General features: G+C 41.7%; 1 protein-coding gene and 1 long non-coding RNA gene across 6 annotated transcripts in view; one reads left to right on the top strand and one right to left on the bottom strand.

Annotated features, from left to right (window-relative positions):
* The window catches only part of sdk2b (sidekick cell adhesion molecule 2b), a 414280-nt gene that overhangs the window by 316020 nt on the left and 78023 nt on the right, over nucleotides 1–20237 (bottom strand). The window lies entirely within an intron of this gene.
* LOC118600151 lies at nucleotides 11794–18511 on the top strand. Its single transcript, XR_004949712.1, has 2 exons — nucleotides 11794–12441; nucleotides 15729–18511. It is a non-coding gene; the product is annotated as an uncharacterized LOC118600151 (long non-coding RNA).

The following is a 20237-nucleotide window of genomic DNA, read 5'->3' as shown; positions in this document are numbered from 1 at the left end:
GTTAAAAGAGTTATTGATCCCAGAAGTTAGCTTTCAAGCTAGCTTTGTTTACGTTAGCCTTCTGCTTGAGCTGCTGCCGTTTTCTGCTGCGTTTTCTGGGGATGACATTTTGTGATCTTTTCATGACATGCAGACTTCTAGTGGAGTATTTATCCGTAATGATAAGATGAAATATAAAGCTCTGATCATAATGAGAATAAATGAAATATCCGATCCTGATCGGACAAAGGAGTCCGATTCCGATCGAGTCCCCGATCACGTGATCTGCCAAGATTTCCGATCACGTGATCGGATCGGGACATCCCGAATATGTACACATACCTTATTTTCCGGACTATAAGCCGAAGTATAAGTCGCAGGAGCCAAAAAATGCATAATAAAGAAGAAAAAAAACATATATGAGTCGCTCCGGTATATGAACAAATTCATCAAGCCCGACGTAACGTTGCATTTTACACCAAACGTGATTCATGCGTCAAATTCGACTCTGCTGCCTCTTTTGACGTGGATCGTAAACGTCTTGATGAAAACAAGAAAAACATCATAACGTCCATGAGGAGAATGATCAGATTCTGAGCAATATTTGTTTAGCTTTGAGCGTCACTTCTTCTCCTGCGTTTCTGTCAGCTGACAGGAGCACACACTAACACACAAACCTACAGTGCCCTCTAGTGGTTAGTGGAAAACAACTGCTAAAAGGCAGATAAGTTGCTCCTGAGTATAAGTCGCACCCCTGGGCAATTTATATATATATATATATATATATATATATATATTAAATTTAGCTCTTTTGGAGATGGTCATTTCAAAAATGGCTTGTTTGCCTAAAAAGTGTAAAATCTAAACCTTGCTTTAAAACAATATTTCCGTGTTAATCACATATCAATAGTGCCTTTAAGTTCAACATACAAATCAATTCCAGAAACTTTTATGAAACTCAAACCAATTTCTTCTCTTTAATCATAAATTTAGAGTCTATTTTAATAAGTAAAACTGCCCATAAGTGCCAGCGGACATTTCCAAAAGTCCACCAAGGAAGTGAAGAGCTACAGCTCTATGAAAAAAAAAAGGTGCTGTAGTGGGAATCTGCATCTCTCAGTTGGTTTGGATGTGGGTTTTGTTGCGAATACTTAAGAGCAGCAGAGGGGTTGGAGCGCGGCGCTATTACGCATGCAGCTACGCACGCCGGAGACACCCGAGGCCCGCCAGTGCAGGTATTGAACTGTAAGTAAATCATCTGGACCCCCCTCCCCCCATACCCCTCTTGTGAGTGTGTTTGTGTGGAATACCGCCTTTGTGTTTTCTCACATGTGCCTTCTGTGCCACTGTGGCGTCTCCAGAGGAGTTTCTGTTTGTGTGGAAATGTGTATCTGTTGGAGCGAGAGATAGTGGGGGGACTGAAACAAGCAGGTTGAGTCATACATGTTTCATTGGAGGATTTGGTGTTGGCTTCACAAACAAGGCTCCTTCAGACTAAGTGTTGTAGCATGCATAGGTAAGTTTGTGGAAAGCCTTTTTAACATTCAGAAACTGACCAGTGACTCCACACGTTTTCTTATTTTTACCTTCATTAAAGAATTTTCTTCCTCCTATTATTTTGACCTGCTGTAATCCTGGACTGAAAATGAACCTTTTGTTTTCACAATTCTTCTTTTTTTCTGCGCATTTGGGTATAAAATTTGCGGTGATACTAAATTATGGTGAACAATCCTCTCGAAAAGTGATGACATCACAGAGGGTGAAAACGCCATAAACCTGAATGCGGTCAAAATCTCAAAAAACAGTTGAAAATTCACTAACAAAACCAAAACGATTGAGTTGGGAGTACCCAATGGAAGTTTTGAAAGTATCATGGGATGGTCGTAGGACCTACAGCTTGGTGGCCATGTTGTTGCAAAGTATGAAATTTTGCCACATTTTCTCACAATATTGGAGAAGAAAAGTTTTCTTTCATTGAGATTCATGAAATTTTACTCACCACCAGGTTAAGTCTACAACCATAACCAACGTTTTTTTTACCTTTAAACTCTGGAAAAGGCAGCCATAAAAAAAAAAATCATCTTTAGACCACAGTCACATATCCCAATATGCCACTGCAAGGCAGCCTAAGATTTTTAGCAAATTTGGCAAGTGTCCTCACAGTGGGATTTTTAAGTGGGAAGAAGCAGTCACATTTTACACCGCGCACAGTGTGTTCAAGAAAAGGTAAAACAATTTACGGAGACTGGACGATTTTTCTCTAAAAGTTGGCATTGGTCAGTGGCTGCTCTGGCATATTTTGAGGTCATACTGTGACAGCCCAGTGATAGGCAAGGACTACGCCATTACAAAGTCAGACAACAGCTGGGTGGCCACTGGGCATATGACAATGGTGTGTAGTTGTAAAGCGATTTTCTACCTTCCTCGGAGGCCCAAACAGTCACAGTCCTATTCACCCATTCACACACTGATGGTGGCTCCGCTGCCAAAAATCAGTGCCAACCTTCCATCAGAGGCAAGGTGGGGTTCAATGTCTTGCCCAAGGACACTTCAACACATGAGCGGGCAAGGTGGGAATTGAGCCTGCAATCTTTTGATCAGAGGTCGACCGCCCTACTCGTGCATCACGGCCACCCACTGGGCGGTGGAAGTTGGAGTACAGTTCAAACAACAATTCTTAGTGGACGATGTGTAAATGTCTCCGGATGTAAGCTGTCCATATCAAGTGCATCCAGCCGCCCTGTAGTCTGGGAATATATATAAAAATCCGAGCAATTCTGCCACCAGTCTGCTGCCATTGACATTCATGACCTCTTCTATGATTTTCAAAAAAATCAGGCGGCGTGAAATCTTAAAGATTATTCCAATGTGTCCCTATTGCACGGTGACAATTGTATTGGTGACCTTAGCTAAAGTACCATCTACAAATTTTAACTCCTTCTTGGGATCGCTTCTGTTGCCTCATACCTTCTTGGGAGACTACTTGAGAAAAATGTTGGCGGCCATGTTACGGTGGTCAACCTCTGATCAGAAGATTGCAGATTCTATTCCCGCCTTGCCTGCCCATGTGTCGATATGTCCTTGGGCAAGACACTAAACCCAATAGTGGACGGTTGGTATCAGTGTTCGACAGCAGAGTGTGAATGTGTGTGTGTGAATGGATCTGGTGACTGCAAAGCACTTTAGGCCTTTGAAAAAGGTAGAAAAGCACTATCTAAGTATACGCCATTTACCATTTAGGAGTTGCAGACTTTACGCGACCTTTGTGTAGTGAGTTAGCGAAAGTGGTGTTCCCCCAAAAATGTCAAATTTTAAGAGGTATTTTGTGAAAATAAATTATATGAATTGTTGGCTCAGGCTGAATGAAATGATAAGACATATGTGTTGGAAAGTGGGTGTGAATAATAAAAAAAAATCTCAGTTGCCAAAGAAAATTAAAAAGTTTACTCTTGCAGATTCTTGTGAAAATGGCATAGACCTGTTCGTCAACCCCAGGAGACCAAAAAGTTCGCTATGGAGAAAAACCAATAGCAAAGCAGCCATTTTGGATCACACCTCGGAAAACAACTCTGACTGGACAATGTGTAAATATCTTTGGACGCCAGCCGTCCATAAAAAGTGCCACCAGCTGCCTGGTAGCCTGGTTAGACCTGTTCATCAACCCCTTGGGAACCAAAAAGTTCAATGTTGCTATGGGGAAAAACTAATAGCAAAGCAGCTATTTAAAAAAAAAAAAAAGTTTTTTCATTAATTTGTCACATTCAGATCTGACCAGTAGAGGCAAAATGTGGAGATGTAGCAACTCCTCTGCCAGTTAGGGCTGGTCAAAGGGACCGGCTCTGAGTCATACAATGTCAATCTCAGCTTTAATTTTCTTTTTTACCTGAACTGTCATTTGTTATCCTCCCTTCCCTCCGTTTAGCTTCTTCTTAATCCAATTCCTCTCTTTCCATCCCTCTAGTTCCTCTACCCACCTTCTCCTTTTCCTCCCACGTCACTCTAATGTAATATGCGCTCCTCTCTGTTGTGATCCTTTCGTCAGCCGCCACACATGTAATATTCATGGAAGCCCATTAAAGAAAACACACACGTTCACAGCAGGCCAAAAAAACAGACCTCGCTTAAGCAAGCATGAAATAAGCAATTGTGAATACAAAACAACGATCCACGGGAAGAGTCGCCTTCATTTGCTGCTCGCTAAATGACCGCTTTACCCCAAAACCCCAACTGTCCTCAACCCACGGACGCCACTTCTCCAGTCACTCTGAAGACTCACTCCGAGAGGAAAAGAAATCCTGTTTGGTGCTAACAGTGAGCTGCTTAACGTCAGGCAACGTGGGTACGAAGTAATTAGAAAGAAGAGATTTAAGACACAAAGAAATATGGAAGAAAAACATCAGCAGGAGCGGAAAAAGTGTAGGATGCATGGAGAGTGAAAACAAATGAAACTTCAGACATAAAGATGTGGGAGAGTGACATCAGACGGAAAAAAAACACAAACTTAAAAGAAAATTAAGTCTTTTCTTAATCCTGAAACTCTGAAGTTTTAGCTCTCGGGTCTAAACTCTACACTTCCAGCTGAGGTCTTCCAACAATAGAGATTGGCGAAGCGACTCCACTTTTATTATGTCAAGATAAGACTGAAGCTGAGCACACAGGAAGGGTAAGAAAAAGCTGTTGGAATCACGAGGAAACGACACACAAGAAGAAAACCAGAATAGTCTACATATCAGAACGTTCAGATTGGAGAGGTGAGATCAGCAAGTTTTTGCATAGACTCATGGCCCTCAAATGTGACGCAAAACATACTCAACAAATTTCCACAGCACTGATAAGCAGCTAAGTGTGCAAATCTCAAGCATATCATGCTGAAAAGTGATAGAGCAGAGCGTACAAATTCTAAAGCGATGATCTGTCGTAGTAAAAAGAACAGCAGTAAGCTAAGCAGACGGATTTCCTGGAGTAAGAAAGTAATTTCTCTTCTTAATTAGCCTCTGATCATTTGCATTCATAAATACCATCATTTCATTGTGAATGATATGGATGGCAACAGATGTTCACACTGGCAGCGCGCCAGGAAGGCTTCCCTGTGTTCCTTTAACAACATTTTTTTATGTAAATTTATTAATGCAAAGATTGTTTCTGGGTCATAGACATCCGATGGTACTAAAGGAAGCACGGTTAATATTTCATACTCAAGGAGACTCACCGACACACCGTCCTCCTCCTGTCCATTTGTGTCTCAAATCATTTTGTTCAATAGTTCTTTATTCAGGATATGTAGTTCATTAGTTCCTGATAAAAGGTGTTTGCAATTTTTCTGTGAAACAATCTTTTCTGACTTTTGCAAACATACTTTTTTTATCTTTTAATTCCAAATTTAAACTTGATTCCTGTTTAAGTTTTTATTTTTTTGTAAATCAGATATTTCCTTTTTATTTATATTTTATGGTCAAAAAAAACATTGACAAACTTATCCAAAAAAGAAGTTTTAGGCCAAATACGGATTCTTCCTCTATCCCTACATTCAGCCTTCCAAAAGGAGAGTTATGGGTCTTTAAACTCGGACGTTACGAACCCCCAATAATGTAATCAATAGTCACCCACCATAGGGCTAGGCATCACCAACAATTTCAGATTTGACTCAGAGTTTTTTTTTTTTTTTTTTTTATTTTCAATTCTTTCGATCCACTCAATTTGATTCAATTCAATTTTGAGTTTAAACACATTTGTGTAGAAATACATGAATTGAATACATGAAATCTATTTGTATGTTTTGAAGATTTTATACTTATCTGATACAGTTTACATACTATAAAATGTATTAATGAAGTTATAATTAGATCATGCAGTATTACATGGTTTCTCAAACCGAGAGGCTCCAATAATTTTTCTGCCTCTCCTGGAGGGCATTAAAGTTTGGCCACTAGGTGGCGATTGAGCTAAAGCATTACACCTTATTCCAGAAGAAGAAGAAAGTATCAGCGAAAACCTTTTATGAATCGATTATTTATCTATTAAGCTTAGATCGATTCAGATCGATAAATGGATTTTATCAACTTAGCCCTGGCCGATCTTCTATGTTAGCACGCAACGGCCAGCACCCGCAAAATACATAACAACATCGATTTTATAACTTTAAAAAGTCATGCTAAAACAAAAAGTCATTACTTAAATTTACGTGTTACATCTGTTACGCGTACCACGTTAATGGATAACCCTATTGATTAAGTCCCCACGCCTTACCCTTAATAAAATTAATTTGGACACCACTAAAGTTTCAAATGCCCCTCCAATCTGAGGGGTATTAGAAGGGCTCAGTTTCAAAATATCCAAAGATGGGTGAGTGAAATTGAATGAAGTGGGAGCCAAATGCTCAATGTCAAAACCCTTTTGATGAAAACAGTCTACGTGTCTTTACTGGCCTAGTCACAATTCCCCTTATGGCTAGTAGATTGTCTGCCAACAAAAAGTTGGAGAACCTAAAATATCAAGGTTGTAGACCGCTTGGTGAGTTTATGGAACAAAAATCTTTGTGTGGATTTTTTCTAAAGGCATGATGCAAGAGACAGGTCATAGCTCCCACTTATACAACACATAAGAGTAGGTCAGACCCAGACGAGTCGTATGGGTTTTTCATTTTTTCGACTCCCCTAAATCTTGCAGACTGCGCAACTGGTCTGTAAGTGTTGTTCATGTAATAAGTGAGTGCTCTTTGTGTACCCTCTGCATCCAATATTATCAATGTTCAATGTGGCTTAACCAGCAAGGCGGTAAGTAGCAGATAAGTAGAACCATGGCAAACTTCATAGCTATGCATGAGTTTTGAACACAGTAGCCTGAAAAGCATGTTTGCGCTCATTGTTATAGACTTTTCATTGGAAGTGACCGCTTGTACGTGCATCGCTGATCATAACTTTACAAACACTTCACAGTATGTCTCAAGGCATACATGCATATCGTACATTTCATTTTTAACAAGCTTCAAGGGAATTGCAAGACACACCTGCACCAGTTGCTCCTCTCTACGACCTTCCACGAAACTGGGGAGCTCATTCGGGTCAGTACTAAACTATCTATTCCATTTTATTTAGCTAACATACTGTTGTCCATCTGCTGAAACGTTTTTGATACTGAGCCACACAACTCAAATTAAGGAATAACTGTCAAATTCTTTCTTTAAGGCTGAAGTTTGTTCTACTTGTGTGTGCAGCATAGCAGTTGAAGCCTTCAGGAAGTGTGTGTGTGGGGAGGCGTGTGTTGTCATGTTGTGGAGTAACTCATTAGGCATTCTTAGCATATGGCTTTGTGCTAAATAACTTGTCTTTTGCCTCATTAAATATGCAAGATTACAGACAGGGTGAAACCTTTGTCCTGGTTGGCATTCATGATTAATTTAAATTACTTTAGGTATTTTTCTCTTCCCGGGAATTCAGTTTTGAACTTGATATTCCTGATATTTCTGCAATACCCTTAACTCCCAACCTTGTTAGTCACACGTTAAAAACCACAATCCGACAGTGCTATATGATAGCCACAATAGCCACGTTAGCAAATTTACAATAATAATTTTAGAACTTGATTGTTAACATTACCCACATTAGATATGCAATTCCTGTAACTCTCAACCTTGCTTGCAACATGCAAAAAAAATAAATAAATAATGCCATCCATCTTCCTCCGCTTCATCCGGGACCGGGTCGCGGGGGCAGCAGTCTAAGCAAAGATGCCCAGACTTCCCTCTCCCCGGCCACTTCCTCCAGCTCCTCTGGGGGGACCCCGAGGCGTTCCCAGGCCAGCCGAGAAACATAGTCTCTCCAGCGTGTCCTGGGTCTTCCCCGGGGCCTCCGCCCAGTGGGACATGCCCGGAACACCTCACCAGGGAGGCGTCCAGGAGGCATCCGGACCAGATGCCCGAGCCACCTCAACTGGCTTCTCTCGATGCGGAGGAGAAGCGGCTCTACTCCGAGCTCTCTCCGGGTGACCGAGCTTCTCACCCTATCTCTAAGGGAGCGTCCAGCCACCCTCCGGAGAAAACTCATTTCAGCCGCTTGTAGTCGGGATCTCGTTCTTTCGGTCACGACCCAAAGCTCATGACCATAGGTGAGTACTGGAACGAAGATCGACCGGTAAATCGAGAGCTTTGCTTTCTGGCTCAGCTCTCTTTTCACCACAACGGACCGGTACAGCGACCGCATAATAGCGGACGCAGCTCCAATCCGCCTGTCGATCTCACGCTCCGATCTTCCATCACTCGTGAACAAGACCCCAAGATATTTAAACTCCTCCACCTGAGGCAGGCGCACTCCACCCACCGAGAGAGGGCAAACTACCTTTCTCCGGTCGAGAACCATGGCCTCAGACTTAGCGGTGCTGACCCTCATCCCGGCCGCTTCACACTCGGCTGCAAACCGCTCCAATACATGCTGGAGGTCCCGGTTCGATGGAGCCAACAGAACAACATCATCTGCAAAGAGCAGAGAGGAAATCCTGTGGTCCCCAAACCAGACCCCCTCCGGCCCCTGGCTGCGCCTAGAAATTCTGTCCATAAAGACTATGAACAGAACCGGTGATAAAGGGCAGCCCTGCCGGAGTCCAACATGCACCGGGAACAGGTCTGACTTACTGCCGGCCATGCGAACCAAGCTCCTGCTCCGGTCATACAGAGACCGGACAGCCCTGAGTAGGGCTCCCCGGACCCCATACTCCCAGAGCACCCTCCACAGGACACAACGGGGAACGCGGTCGAACGCCTTCTCCAAATCCACAAAACACATATGGACTGGATGAGCGAACTCCCACGAACCCTCCAGCACCCTAAAGAGGGTGTAGAGCTGGTCCACTGTTCCACGACCAGGACGGAAACCGCACTGTTGTTCTTGAATCTGAGGTTCGACTATCGGACGGACTCTCCTCTCCAGTACCCTGGCATAGACTTTCCCAGGAAGGCTGAGGAGTGTGATTCCCCGGTAGTTGGAACACACCCTCCGGTCCCCCTTCTTGAAAAGGGGAACCACCACCCCAGTCTGCCAGTCCAGTGGTACGGTTCCTGTCTGCCACGCAATGCTGCAGAGACGTGTCAGCCAAGACACTCCTACAACATCCAGAGACTTGAGGTACTCAGGGCGAACCTCATCCACCCCCGGAGCCTTGCCACCGAGGAGCTCTTTGACAACCTCGGTGACCTCAGCTTGGGTGATGGACAGTTCCACCCCAATGTCCTCAGCCTCTGCTTCCTCAACGGAAGGCGTGTCAGCAGGGTTGAGGAGATCCTCAAAGTATTCCTTCCACCGCCCGACAATGTCCCCAGTTGAGGTCAACAGATCCCCACCTGCACCGAAAACGGTGCCTGCAGAAAACTGCTTTCCCCTCCTGAGACGCCGGATGGTTTGCCAGAATCTCTTTGAGGCCAACCGATAGTCCTTCTCCATGGCCTCACCAAACTCCTCCCAGGACCGAGTTTTTGCCTCCAACACAGCCCGGGCCGCAGCTCGCTTAAACTGCCGGTACCTGTCAGCTGCCTCTGGAGTCCCACAAGCCAGCCAGGCCTGATAGGACTCCTTCTTCAGCTTGACGGCATCCCTTACTTGCGGTGTCCACCACCGGGTTCGGGGGTTGCCGCCACGACAGGCACCAGAGACCTTGCGACCGCAGCTCCGGAAAGCAGCGGAGACAATAGAGGTGGAGAACATGGTCCACTCGGACTCTATGTCACCAACCTCCCTCGGTACCTGCTTGAAGTTTTCCCGGATGTGGGAGTTAAAGACCTCCCTGACGGAGGGCTCAGCCAGACGTTCCCAGCAGACCCTCACAGTACGTTTGGGTCTGCCAAGTCTTTCCGGCCTCCTCCCCCGCCAGCGAATCCAACTCACCACCAGGTAGTGATCAGTGGACAGCTCTGCCCCTCTCTTTACCCGAGTGTCCAAAACACACGGCCGGAGATCGCCTGAAACGACTACAAAGTCGATCATCGATCTCCTACCTAGGGTGTCCTGATGCCAGGTGTACTGATGGACACCTTTGTGTTCGAACATGGTGTTCGTTATGGACAAACTATGACGTGCACAGAAGTCCAACAACAAAACACCGCTCGGGTTCAGGTCAGGGAGGCCATTCCTACCAATCACGCCCCTCCAGGTGCCACTGTCATTACCCACGTGGGCATTGAAGTCCCCCAGGAGGACGACGGAGTCCCCTGTTGGGGCACTTTCCAGTACCCCTTCAAGAGACACCAGGAAGGCCGGGTACTCCGAACTGCTGTTCGGCCCGTAAGCCGAAACTACAGTCAGAGACCTGTCCCCCACCCGAAGGCGAAGGGACACGACCCTCTCGTCCACCGGTACAAACTCCAACACTTGGCGGCTGAGCTGGGGGCTCACAAGTAAGCCCACCCCAGCCCGTCGCCTCTCACCATGGGCAACTCCAGAGTGGTAGAGAGTCCAGCCTCTCTCGAGGGACTGAGTTTCAGAGCCCAGGCTGTGCGTAGAGGTGAGCCCAACTATATCTAGTCGGTATCTCTCAACCTCTCGCACCAGCTCAGGCTCCTTCCCTCCCAGAGAGGTAACATTCCATGTCCCAAAAGCCAAATTCCATGACCGGGGTTTGGGCCGCCGAGGCACTCGCCTTCGACTGCCACCCAAACCACAATGCACCGGCCCCTTCAGAGCTCCCCTGCAGGTGGTGGGCCCACTGGGGAGTGATCCCACGTCGCTCCTTCGGGTTGGACCCGACCGGGGCCCGTGGGAGGAGCCCCGGCCACCAGGCGCTCGCCTCCGAGCCCCAACCCCAGGCCTGGCTCCAGGGTGGGGCCCCGGTGACGCCAATCCGGGCGACGTAGCGGAATCTTTCGTGTTGTTTCTCATAAAGGGGTTTTGAACCGCTCTTTGTCTGGCTTGTCACTCAGGACCTGTCTGCCATGGGAGACCCTACCAGGGGCAGAAGCCCCCGACAGCATAGCTCCTGAGATCACTCAAGCACTCAAACCCCTCCACCACGTTAAGGTGGCGGTTCATGACTTTTAAATAAATAATGATGCAGCTAAAATAAACATTACTGTGACTATGCCAACTCTCAACCTTGACACTTATACGTAAAAAAGACAGACACTGCTACACGATAGCCACATCAATACATTAATGTATTCATACCTTCAACTCACAGCTTTGTTTGTAACAGATAAAAAAAGGTACTAATACCACTAAAACAAACTCTACTGTGACTATGCTAACTCCTAACCTCCTAGTTACACATTAAAAATACACAGTCTGATAGCACCACATGATAGGTATTTCACAAATGTTAGTGTGTTCACAACACCTTCAGCTCCTAACCTTGTTTGTAACTCTTAAAAACAGCCAGGTACAGTTAAAACAAACGTTATTGTGACTATGCTAACACCTAACCTTGTTAACAACACATTGAAAACCACAGACAGACACTGCAATATGATAGCCATGTTACAAGCGTAGGCGTATTCACAATACCATTAACCCCCAACCTTGCTTACGTAAAAAAACAGACTGATACCGCTAAAACAAACGTTATTGTGACTATGCTAACGCCTAACCTTGTTAGTTACGTGTAAAAAACAACCACAGACCGACACCATAACACGATAGCCACGTTAGAAGTGTTAGCGTATTCGCAATCCTTTTAATTCCCAACCTTGTTTGCAACACGTAAAAAAAGGTACTGACACTGCTAAAACAAACATTACTTTGACTTTGCACCTCTCAAAATCCCTGCGACATCAGTAAACAGAACCAGAATTGATCCATATAAGACAATCTGGATTATGTAGCACACTGGTGTATTTTTGAAAGAAATTGGACTTTCAAGTGTGTCTTACAGTGCGGGAAATACAGTAAACATTTTAAACAAAACGTATTAAATGCACTCAGAACTCAAGCACATTCATCATACTGCAATTTTGACTCGTCTATGTTATGACTTTAAATTGCTGCTTTAGTGTTAGGATTGGTTCTTGCTTGGACTGCTTGCTCAAGAAAAACTAGGTCATACTGGTGTTTGCATCTTTGCTCTATACGTTTTTGTTTTTTTTTAGGGATTCTTTTAATTTTTGATCTGTAGGATTTAAATCTACCCAAACTGTGTTTGTTTCCTTGCATTTGCTGTTTCTCCCCAACTGTCACTCTGTTAGATAAAAGCCTTAGGAGCGTCCATATGCAGCTGCATCAACGACTCAGGGGCACAAACACCTTTAGATAAACACACAGCGGAGCACTCAGGTCAGCACAGCTCTTTTATGTTTTGTTTTTCAAATCTGAACAATATTTCTCAGTGGTTTCATCATTTATTCACCTGTGTCTCTCTTTAGAGAAAGGGGGAAAGAAACAACAAGACATTTCAAGGTGTTGAGGTCCTTTTATGAACTATCTGTGACCAACAACGATCAAACGGGGCTCGGAAACGAGCATTTATTGGACCACTTCCAATAAAAAGGTACTGTGAACAAACACCACGTTCAAGAACCACAAGCAGCACGCTCTTCCGCTCTCTTTGGGGTCCAGATGACTCCAACCATATATTGGTGGGTGATTCTTTCCATGACAAATGTGGACAAAGGTGGACAGGATTTTATGCATGCCATGGACATTAGCGAAACTCAAAAATCAATGATAAAAAAAGTTCTGCACACTGTCTTTTGGGGTCCAGATGACCCCACTTTTAATGGAAACAAGAACATCAGATGCTGGTATGTACACAGCGTTAGAAGTATAACGTACAACAAAAAACTTTATTAAATGTTTTCATTCATGATTACCTTTGTAAATAGCCTTGTCTTTACTTGGAGAACGTATTCCACCTAAAGTTACACAAATGCATTCCTTTCTTTTACAAAGACACTCCAAAGTCAAAACAACTGTGAACCTTTTGCACCCGTCCAATCTATGCTTTACAAAACGCTGCTATTTAATCAAACACCATCACCACTGATGCATAAACACAAGTTCACTTGTCAGACTTTGTCAGCACAGACCGTCTGATAACAGTAATTTATCCTGTCACATTGTAAACTTAAACCTCAACATAATTGTTGATTTGGAAGCTCATTGCTTGGATTGTTGCACTGGAAGTGACCCTTAAAGAAAAGGGTCAAGAACATGGCAGTTTTATTAAAAGCTTTTCATCATAAAAAGTCAAAAGAATTGAGCTGTTTTGTAATTTGCACAATAAAAACCAACACGGTGAGTGATTTAAATGTCGTACCCTATAAATTTGTCTCAAATGTCAAAACTATTCCTTTTTCAACAAGACCTTACATTTGCCCTTGCGTGATTTGTAATTTTTTTGTATAGAAAGTTCAGTACTGTGAACTACCAGCAAGGTCTTGGCTGTAAAGAAAAGTTATAAAAAGAGGATTTATCTAGTATGGGAATCGCAATCAGGCTCTAAAGTTGTACCTACTTTTACCGACAGCAGATTTTCAAAAGGTGTTGAACATGCAGCTTTCCTGAATGTCAAGCGTGCACCAATGGTCAAGGACGACTTGCTCAAAAACTATTGTTAATTTTTGTGTTTTGATGTTGTGATGTATTTTGAGCTGCAGGTCAAAGTTACGCATTTCCTCCATTGAAATTCTAGTTTGTGAATAGGAAATGAGTTTGTAACTTTGAGCTAATGAAAATCCAAATTTACTAAAAAACAAAATTGTATAGAATAGTACTTTTTTGTCACAGCAAAATCTAAATTGGTAATGTTGCACACTTATATAGCGCTTTACTACCTTCTTAGAAGGCCAAAAGCGCTTTACAGTTACACACTCCGCTGCCAAACACTGGCGCCAGCTTATAACCATCAGGAGCAATGTGGGGTTCAGTGTCTTGTCCAAAGACCCTTCGACCCTTTGATGGGCTGGTAGGCTGGGAGCCAAACCAGCAATCTTTGGATTAGAGGCCAACAGCTGTACCTCTGCACCCATGCTGCCTATAAACTTACAGGTGGTAAAGATCAGTCTGTCATTGAGCCTAAAATCTTCAACAGCACCAGACACATTAAGGTGCATTCACACCAAACGCGATTAGCGCGGCAGAGGTGGCCAGTTTCAATGTTAAGTCTATGGTTCAGACACAAATTGAGGCAAGCTGAAGTCCTGCGGTGCAATTTGAGCGGCAGGTACGGCTCGGCGGTCTGGCAGCTCCTCGATTTGAGCGGCGAGGGCCAAATTGGGTAGTGTGGCCAAAATTTTTATATCTAAAGTTTGACAGATCGCCGCATCGCATCTGCCAATCAGGAACTCAGCTTTGGACACGTGACTTTTTCAGTGACTCGATCAGTGGGTAGAATTCTAATCCGAGTCGAGCATTTTTGTCCTGAACTTCCATCTATTTCCTTAACCCGCTGGAGCTGCATGTTGCAGAGTCCATCCGGCTACATTGGGGCGAAGGTGGGATACACTCTGGAAAGATTGCCGGATTTCACTCCTGCGATGGAGCTCATCCGCTCAATATGCTGGCAGACAGAGAGCGACTTCAGGGTGCGGAGGCTGCTGCATGGTCGGGCCTCATCGAGACATTTTATAACAAGGGAAAAGGTTCACAGATTCTATTTTTTCCCCCCTTGGGTTAATGCTTGACAGAGAGCCTTCAAGCTCAGCCACAGAGACACAGAAACACAGCGGAAGTGGCTGTCATACAGTCACAGCCCCTGGAGGGAGACAGTAGTCACTTGTACTGGGAAAATCTTTATGATTACATTTAAATATTTAACCTGAATCCACCGCACGGCAAAAGAGAGGCAGCTCACGCAAATCATGTTTAGTGTAGAAGCACTTTTACACTGTAAAAGTGAAACATTGTATCAGTTAACAAAAGTTATTCAATTTGTTACATTAACAATATATATATATATATAAAAAAAATATATATATATATATATATATATATATATATATATATATCAAATTACATTTTTAAGTTCAGTAAACCATAAACTTAAACATTTAATTTGATGAAAATTAATTATTTTTATTGTTACAAATTACAGAACTAATTAATTGATACAGTGTTTCACTTTTTACAGTGTATATTTGCTGCTACAGCTGCTCTAAACCAGAATTATATTGTGTGATTGTTGGTGAACCTTTTTGTCATGTTAGTTTGTGTCTTCTGTGCAACTAACATAAAACTTTATTGAAACTGCAAAAGAGAAAAATTACAGAGAGCTAAACAAGGAATAACTTAGATTAATAAAAATTAGATTAGAGACACATAATTTCTTGTCTTTGGCCACTTTGTTCGGACATCATGAGTTAGTTGTTATGTGTTGTTATCAAAAGGTGTTTTGAGTACACACTGCAACATTCCTGAAATTCAGGATTGAGGTGAGATTAAATCATAAGCCAATAGGAATACAATAATAATAATAATCAAGCAAAAAATAAAAAAAAATCTAATTTTACAGTTTATCATAAAAAAGTGTGTTTTTGAACATATCTGATTTGCAGAAGTATGCAGTGAAAGACAAAGGGCCACACTCTCAAACATGTTGCCTTTGTGGTGTATGGACTATAATCAGATTTCAGCATTAACAGGATCAGACCAGAGCAGAGGTTTCCCAGCACAGAGATACGCAATGAAAACTCTATTACATCCCAGACAAAAGCATAGCAAACACAAGATGTCAGATAGCACAAGTGACACACTTTATCATTTCAGATCGCAGCAAATGATATCAAGCGATCGTAAACCAAAATTATACAAACATATTTTTCTGTTCTGTTGCTGCAGGAAAACCGGGCAGCAGCACTCTGACAGGACTTAAAAAGAGGGCATGTATGCAGTGCAGCTGTTTCCTCATCTCATCGGATACGTCTCGGTGCCTGCGGGGCAGAAAGAGTATCTTTGGACATTCATTCCGGCTTTATGATGGACGGATCCTCGACAGATCAAAACCCCGATGGGAGAAAGCAACGTACAAATGGAAACAAGATGCTGTAAAATGTTCCTGTGGAGCCAGGGGGTTATGGGGAATGAAGCCAAATCAGATATCGGCACATCAAACTTGCCTTGTGAGCTGAAACAAGTAAAGAATGGTGAGAAAAAAGAAACGAAAGGCAGAAATATCTAACAGAAGACTTGTAAAAATAACCTATGTGCTTTAAAATTGCTTTTGTTTCTTGTCAAAATATGCAAGAGATCCCTGTTTGAACTCAAGGCTAAACTTCTGCTAGTGCTTAAAAAAAAACAAAAAACAAACATCATGCTTATCTGCATTAGCGAAGTCGCTACATCCACTTTCAACAACTCGGTTTAAGCACACTATGTTTTCTAAATCTAAATCTATTTTTTTTTTCAAACAAGGTGAGGAGTTACAGGTTTTGTGAGTACGAGACTGTTTTTTTACATGTTACTAACAAGGCTGGTTGTTAGCATACTCACAGTTACGTTCGTTTTAGATGTATCTTTATGTTACGTGTTGCTAACAAGGATGAGTTAACATAGCCGCAGAAGCATTTGTTTAGCGGCATCGGTCTTTTTTTTTTTTTTTTTTTTTTACGTGTTGCTGGTAGTTAGCAAAGTCAGAGTTGCATTTTTTAGGAGTATTTGACTTTTGTTTTTTGGTTTAAATCCTTGCATTGGAGTTATAGGTCTTATGTGGCAGTGTCTGACTGTGTTTTTTATTTCACAAACAAGGTTGGGTTTTAACATAGGTAAAGAAACAATTGCTTTAACAATATTAGTCTGTGTCTTTTTTACTTGTAGCAATCAAGGTTAGAAGTTAGCATGGCCACAGGAGCATTTGTTGTAGCGGTATCAGTCTTTTTGGTTACGTGTTGCTAGCAAGTTTGGTAGTAAGCGTTGTCAAAGTAGCGTTTGTTTTAGCAGTGTCAAACTTTCTGTTTAACATGTTGCAGAAAAGGTTGGGAGTTACAGGTCTTGTGAATACACTAGCGGTGTCTGACTGGGTTAGTATGTGTTATTAACATGGTTGGGATTTAGCATGGTCACGGTAACAATTGTTTTAGCGGTATCAGTCTGTTTTTTGTTTTTTTAATTTTTTTTTTTACGTGTTGCCAACAAGGTTCGGAGTTAAAGGCCTTGTGAATACTCTAGCGTCGCGAACATGCAGAAGTTTCTGACTGTGTTTGCAGGAGTTAGCTTAGTCACTGTAATGTTTGTTTTAGCTGCATCAGGCTGTTTTTCGCAAACAAGTGGTAGCAAATGCGTAGAGTTACACAAACGTTCTAGAAATGCAGTTCATGTTTGACCAACTGATGGACCATTTTTTTAAGTTTTGTCTCGCTTAATGTGACTTATAGTTCAGTGCGCCTTATATTTGACAACAGTTAGTAACTAGACCATTCACTGACTGCGTGTCTTAGAAGAGGAAAGCTGCATCCGAGTTTTTCTTTCCTCTGAGATCGTAACGAGCCGGTATAAAAGAATGGAGAACAGAAGTAGAAGTGCAGACACAAGGAAATGAGAAGAAGACCAGAAAAGGGGTAAGAGTATCACAGTTTCATCATTTGTGAGAGGTGGTAGGCCTGCGGTGGCTGCAGAGGAACAATCGGCAGCTCCGGTTATTCATTAGGGCAACATTCATTAGTCTCTCCCTGTAATCCGCCACCGACATGGAGGACAGGATGAAGAGCAAGACAGCGAGCACGCTCCATGAATCACACGCGTGGATGCTATCAGACTCGCTTTCTCCTCTTGCTGGCCCCAAAACAGGAAACTTTATCAAGGCAGATTAGGCTGCTGAATAATGAGGCTGCCAGATCCTCCAACAACGTCTTCACAGAAACGCAACAGATGGCTAAAAAAAGACACGTGCTAACAATGCACTAATGTGGAATCTCCTAAATATCACCGAAACTGACTTCAAGCTGTAAGGCGTGAAACAAAATTGCAATAATTAATTCTGACATTTGTTTTTGTATGGACATAGTAGTGTTGGGTGAAAGAATAAAATGTTGAAAATTCATTCAGTATTTCACTCATTTATTTGTTACTTTTGACTTTTTTTTAAGGTCTGTTTGTCAGATGAAGTAAATGTCATTTAAAAAAAATAAAGAAAAAAAAAACTAAATTGGTGTTAAATTAGGAGGTTTTAATCACATTTTTTTATTAAATGTTGTGTATTTTTTACTTATTTGCAAAGTACTTTTGAAAATTGTCAGAAAAGAAGAGAAGTTTAAGGAGCCATGTTGATAAAACTGGTGTTTTTAGCATGTTGTTGTTACACTTTTTCTGATGATGGAGGACGTCTATAAATTAAAATGATATTTGTTTGCAAATCAGGAGCAAACGAGAAAATGCACTTTAAAAAAACAACTTAATCAGAGAGCTCTCAGCAATGGGAAGAGGGGCGGGGTTGCTCTCTACCAGCAGTACCACCCACAACTTAGAGCCAAATTTCAAAATTGACTGGGACTTCAAGACTCTTAAAATTTGATTTTAACACAAACAACAGCTCTTATGAACAAAACCACCAACAAAAATAAAAAAGTAGAATAAAAAAAAAAGAACTGTTGGTTATTGATATAGAAAATGAACATATTTTCAATTTATGTTTGTAATTCACTTGTTAAAAAAAAAACTATGATCCACTAAAAAAATGTTCTGCCTTACATGTACTAACATTAAAGAACTGCCTTGATAAAATGAAGTATTAAAACAAAATAAAAATATTTTTTAAGTATTTAGTGAATCTATGTACTCTTAACTCTATGCAAAAATATGCAACTCCAGCTAATTTGACACAGTGATTCACTTTTTCCTTTTCTGCTTTCGTGTCTTTAATTAAGGTTAATTAGGCTCACGGTGGGGTCGGCCATTCTTCTCTCTATGCGTGGCGGCTATGGAGGCACACTGTTAAGAAAATGAATAAAAGACACAAAAATAAAGAAATCGCAGGCATGCTGAGTGGAAGCGGAAGAGTCCATGCTTTTGTCCATGGCGTGTGAATAATGTGCGCTCACTCTAAAGCCTTCTTTTAATTTCCTTTTTTTGACTGGTGCGTTGGTACATGGGGATAAACACACAAACAGTCACAAACTCAAAATTAGGGATAAAAAGGGCACAGTTATCTGCAAATTGCCAAAAGCTTTTTTTTTTTTTTTGTCAATGGCAAAAGAAACTCAGATGGCTAAAAATGTTTAGTGCCAATCCAGCTAATTAGTAGCATCCATTTGTTCTATCGAGTGCTACTGTTACATTTGTAAGTACCTGTGAAATTTGAAGTGTCGAAGAGTGAATATTTGTTATAAATCTGTTATATATATTTGTTATAAATTCTGCGATAAAACAAAATATTAAAAACTAAGGAGGAACTATGAATGCATTTTTCAAATTGTACTTACAATTTTTTTGGCATGGCACGCCTTTGCAAAGAAATGCTGTTTAGTTCTTGTTATACCAGTATTTCGTTTCCTTTGCTCCCCCTGTTGGCGAAATTGGGCATTGCAGCCACTTCTTTAAATAACCATAACTCGCCTAAGGAATTGGCCATAAACGTGTGTTTTTTTTTTTCTTTCAATATCCTTATATTTTTTCTCTTTCTTTATGATGGGCCGGATTGAATTATAAAGGCAGACCGGATTTGGTCCGAGGGCTGGATGTCTGACACCCCTGGTTTACGCGATCAACTTAGATCAGCTGATTCATTTCATATCAACTTTGCATCGATATGCATCCCATCACTTACGTAAAATGACTTTAAAGCTATGTCAAAAAAAGAGGTTCTTTTACCTAATTTGGATATTTTAACATTTAAGTTATGTTAATAAAACAAGTTTTCAATATAAATTGAATATAAATTATCTTGAATAAAAACTTCATGTATTTAAAAATTTGAACAAATATTCTATTTTCCAAATTAAAAAATACTAATGTATGTTTTAAAACCACAAAAAAAAAGTGGCACTTTGGTTCCTACATTTTAACCAACACGTTTTCTTTCTACTCGTATACCAAACAAAAGGAGGAGACCAACCACATTAAAGTTTTATGCAATATTAATAGAATCTGCAAATGTCTTCTTTAACCAAAGTAAGTTTCACATTTACACAAAAAAAATTCAAGTTTATAGAGTACAAAGATTCAGCCGTATTCTTGATCCTACGGACATAAATGTGAGGCGGAACTGCGAACCGACTCGACAGAGTAGACAGAGGGAGGCAAGTGTTGAAACTTAACCATGCTGGGAATACTTAAGCAGTAATGGAAATAAATGCATCCATTCAATCAAAGACATCAAGGTGGGGGAGGAAAAAAAAAGGAAACTTTTACTCTGCG

Source organism: Oryzias melastigma, linkage group LG19, assembly GCF_002922805.2.
Source record: "Oryzias melastigma strain HK-1 linkage group LG19, ASM292280v2, whole genome shotgun sequence".
NCBI lineage: Eukaryota > Metazoa > Chordata > Actinopteri > Beloniformes > Adrianichthyidae > Oryzias > Oryzias melastigma.
This window is presented reverse-complemented; position numbering and strand designations above follow the sequence as displayed.